Source organism: Oncorhynchus nerka, linkage group LG27, assembly GCF_034236695.1.
Source record: "Oncorhynchus nerka isolate Pitt River linkage group LG27, Oner_Uvic_2.0, whole genome shotgun sequence".
Taxonomy (NCBI): domain Eukaryota; kingdom Metazoa; phylum Chordata; class Actinopteri; order Salmoniformes; family Salmonidae; genus Oncorhynchus; species Oncorhynchus nerka.
Window position 1 is genome coordinate 47,519,088 of NC_088422.1, and position 4,515 is coordinate 47,523,602.

The 4,515-nt window shown below is 42.7% G+C and overlaps 1 pseudogene; it reads left to right on the forward strand.

Moving 5' to 3' along the window:
* Nucleotides 1–1,546: 1,546 nt before the first annotated feature.
* On the forward strand, nt 1,547–4,176 carry LOC135565206 (general transcription factor II-I repeat domain-containing protein 2-like; annotated as a pseudogene).
* The last annotated feature ends 339 nt before the right edge of the window (nt 4,177–4,515 follow it).

Below are 4,515 nucleotides of genomic sequence, written 5' to 3' on the forward strand. Positions count from 1 at the left end.
TGGGGTAAAGTCATTTTCTCTGATGAATCCCCTTTCTGATTGTTTGGTGCATCCGGAAAAAAGCTTCTCTGAAGAAGAGAAGGTGAGGTCTACCATCAGTCCTGTGTCATGCCAACAGTAAAGCATCCTGAGACCATTCATGTGTGGGGTTGCTTCTCAGCCAAGGGAGTGAGCTCACTCACAATTTTGCCTAAGAACACAGCCATGAATAAAGAATGGTACCAACACATCCTCCGAGAGCAACTTCTCCCAACCATCCAGGAACAGTTTGGTGACGAACAATGGCTTTTTCAGCATGATGGAGCACCTTGCCATAAGGCAAAAGTGATAACTAAGTGGCTCGGGGAACAAAACATCAATATTTTGGGTCCATGGCCAGGAAACTCCCCAGACCTTAATCCCATTGAGAACTTGTGGTCAATCCTCAAGAGGCGAGTGGACAAACAAAAACCCACAAATTCTGACAAACTCCATGCAGGAATGGGCTGCCATCAGTCAAGGTGTGGCCCGGAAGTTAATTGACAGCATGCCAGGGCGGATTGCAGAGGCCTTGAAAAAGAATGGTCAACACTGCAAATATTGACTCTTTGCATCAACTTCATGTAATTGTCAATAAAAGCCTTTGACACTTATGAAATGCTTGTAATTATACTTCAGTATTCCATATTAACATCTGACAAAAATATTTAAAGACACTGAATCAGCAAACTTTGTGAAAATTAAACTTTTGGCCACGACTGTACATCTTACCTTTACAATGCTTATATGTCTTGTGTGAAACCTAGACGCCAGTGTTTTTCTGTAAAAAAAAAAGAAGTATTTACAGCCCTGAGTCCCAAGGCCGTAGCCATGGAGTCAACATTGGGGGGGACCAGATCTACCAGGGGGTTTGCCCACCCCCAGAAAAATATTTTTATTTGAAAACGAATTTCCTGCCATTCTAAAATATTTAGAAATTCACTAACACATGGAATTACGTTTTTATTCATTTTTTACAATAATGTCTAATAGTGTATTGTTTTACATTGCTCTTTTTTATTTGAACCTTTTCTTGTTTCATTGCATGTAATGTCAGAGATTAGGGATTAATAAAGTACAACCATAACCATAATCATATATACAGAAATATATGTATTGTTATATGACGCCAGATATTGTGGCCAAGGTTTATCAAATTGTTGTTTTTATTTACAAGTAAACTTGGGTGGGCAGCAGGGGCGTTTGCTCTGCTCTGCTCTCCTCTCGTCCTCTCTCCTCCTCTCCTCTGGTCCTATATTATCCTCCCCTCTCCAGTCATCTCTTATCCTCTCCTCTCCCCTGCTCTCCAGTCATCTCATCTCCTTTCCTCTCATTTCTTCTCCAGGCAATGACATGTGTTTTGACTTGCCATTCCTCAAGCAAAAGATCCAAAGGACTTTTTGCGCTTTTCGTTGACACCGATAAAAGACTGGCATATTCCTTCAAGGTCCAGTCTGTCCAGTTTCTCCTGGTGCATGTGACACATGGCCACATTATTCAGCCTTGTTTGACTCATCAATGATCTAAGGCACATATGTCAGAGTCAAGGCCCGCGGGCCACATCCGGCCCGCAAGAAGGTTTTTTACGGCCCCTGGGATGATCTTGATTTATTATTAGAACCGGCCCGCAGCAAGCCGGCAGCCCGCAGATCTTTTACACGCACCAATACTACATTTCCCACAATGCAAAGGTGACGCACCGAGCAGTAGGCTGCTTCATTTCAATATTTATTGGCACAGCAGTCGTCAGCATCACAGTAAAATTAACTTTCAGATACCCATCAAAAATGGCAAAACGGAAGGTGGATACTGAGAACCGGGGTTTCAAACAAGGTGGGAGTCGGAGTATATGTTCACGAAGGTAGCTGGAAAACCTGTGTGTCTTCTGTGTGGAGAAAGTGTGGCGGTACTGAAAGAGTATAATCTGAGACGACATTATGAAACGAAACACGCGGACAAAAACAAGAATATGGACATGGAACAAAGGCTACAAAAGGCAGAGGAATTAAAACGAGGCCTCAAATCTCGACAGGCTCTGTTCAAAAAAGCCAAATCACAAGGCCAGGCTGCTGTCAAGGCCAGTTTTATTTTGGCAGAAGAGATCGCTAAATCAGCCCGGCCATTTACGGAGGGGGATTTCATCAAAAACTGCATGATTAAAGTTTGTGACGAAGTTTGCCCAGAAAAAGGCAACTCTTTTTAAATGTGAGTCTGAGCAGAAACACCATTGCCGAGAGAGTAGACCAGTTGTCCATCAATCTAAAAGAGCAGCTTGTGAAAAAGGGAAAAGATTTTATTGCATATTCCTTGGCTGTGGATGAGAGCACCGACATTTCTGACATTGCCCAGTTGTCAATTTTCATCCGCGGAGTGGACTCCAACCTAAGCGTGACAGAGGAGTTTTTGGCTTTACGTCCTATGCATGGCACAACTACGGGGCATGATTTGTATGAAGAGGTGTCAAGATGTGTAAATGAGATGGAGCTGCCTTGGGAAAAACTCGTGGGTTTGACAACCGACGGAGCACCTGCGATGTGTGGACACAGGAGCGGACTGGTGGCGAAGATACGGGAAAAGATGCAAGAGGAAAACGCGACAGGTGAGCTGACAGCTTATCATTGTATCATACACCAGGAAGCGTTGTGCGGTAAAGCCTTGAAAATGGAGCATGTAATGAGCATCATCACGCGCACAGTTAACTTTATCAGAGCCAAAGGTTTGAATCACCGCCAGTTCAAGGCATTTCTGACGGAGTTAGAAACGGAGCATGGTGATTTGCCTTATCACACAGAGGTGCGATGGCTAAGCCAGGGAAAGGTGCTTCAAAGATGTTTCGAGCTTCGTGAGGAGATTTGTCTGTTCTTGGACAGCAAAGGGAAAGACACAACACAACTCCGAGACTAAATGTTTCTGTGTGAAATGGCTTTTCTGTGTGACATTACGAGTCATCTGAATGCAATAAACTTGCAGCTGCAGGGTCGGGATCGTGTCATCTCTGATATGTACAGTACAGTGAAGGCATTTAAAACCAAACTGACTCTGTGGGAGACGCAGATGCGGAAAGAAAATTTGAGCCACTTTCCCAGCTGCCAGACCATGAAAGAGAAGCTCTCTACCAGTGCGTTCCCGAGCACACAGTTGGCTGATAAAATAGGTATGCTTGCCGCTGACTTTCGACGCCGATTTGCTGACTTTGAAGCACAAAAAGCAGGTTGGAACTGCTCGGTAACCCATTTGCTGTTGACGTGGAAAGCTCACCACCAAACCTCCAAATGGAGTTGATTGACCTCCAATGCAATGATGCACTGAGGGCAAAATATGCGGCAGTGGGTGCTGCGGAGTTCGCCCGTTTCCTCCCGGCACAATGCCCCAGCTGCGCATCCAGGCTGCTCAAACGTTGTCTATGTTTGGCAGCACATACCTGTGTGAACAACTGTTTTCTTTGATGAACCTGAACAAAACATCACACAGAAGTCGACTTACTGCTGAACACCTCCACTCAATTCTGAGGATTTCTTCAGCTCAGAGCCTTACCCCGAACATTGATGAACTTGTGGAAAAGATGGGACACCACCAAGTATCACCCTCAACCTCAAACAAGTGAACATTACTGTGCAATCACATATTTAGAGTTTTTACTCAGTTCAAGTTTAAAAGTTAAAATTTAATATTTGTTTTCACTGCATGTTACTTCTCCTTAAACAAAGTGTTGTTTTTGATTAATAGATTTTTGCACTTTATTTTTTTGTATTTCAATCCAATTATATTTTAAAAATATTTCAGTTGAGTGGATGATAGAAAATTGCTATTATTGTTTTTTTCTTTGAAGTAAATTTAGCCCACTTTTGCTAAAATAGAAAATATAGTCTACTGATGGTGCCTTGAATACCGGTTTCTTTCATTTAATGTTCATGTTATGGGGATATTTATATAAAGGAAATTTGTCTTTTGTGTCTGTTGAAAATTAAAGATTACTGACAGAGCCATAAGAAAATATTGCTTTATTTATCTGATCATATTGTAATATATTTGTTAGGTTTTCAGTAGGTTCAATTAGGTTCACTAGACTATATGCGTCATTTAAAAATTTTTCAATGAACATTCGAACAGTCCGGCCCTCGTCTTGTAGCTGATTTTTTTATTTGGCCCTCCGTCCATTTGACTTTGACACCCCTGATCTAAGGCATGTCTTAAGCCTCCTCGGGACACTAAAACTCCTCTCAGTCTCTACAGAAGAGGCAGGGACAACCAACAGAAGTCTTAGTAAAGCTTTCACCTGACGAAGGCATCTCTCACATCTGGCACCATTTCCTGAATAATGCTAGCAACATCTGAGCTCGTTTGATATGTGTAATTAGCCCCAAACATTGCCAGCTGCACCTGCAGTAGTCTTGAATTCAATTCAGGATACTCATCTACCACCTTGTCCATGTCTCTGTGTAGCAGCACATTTTCAAGCTGCTGCAGCTTGTGGAATCCAGCTTGATCAAACCTCTC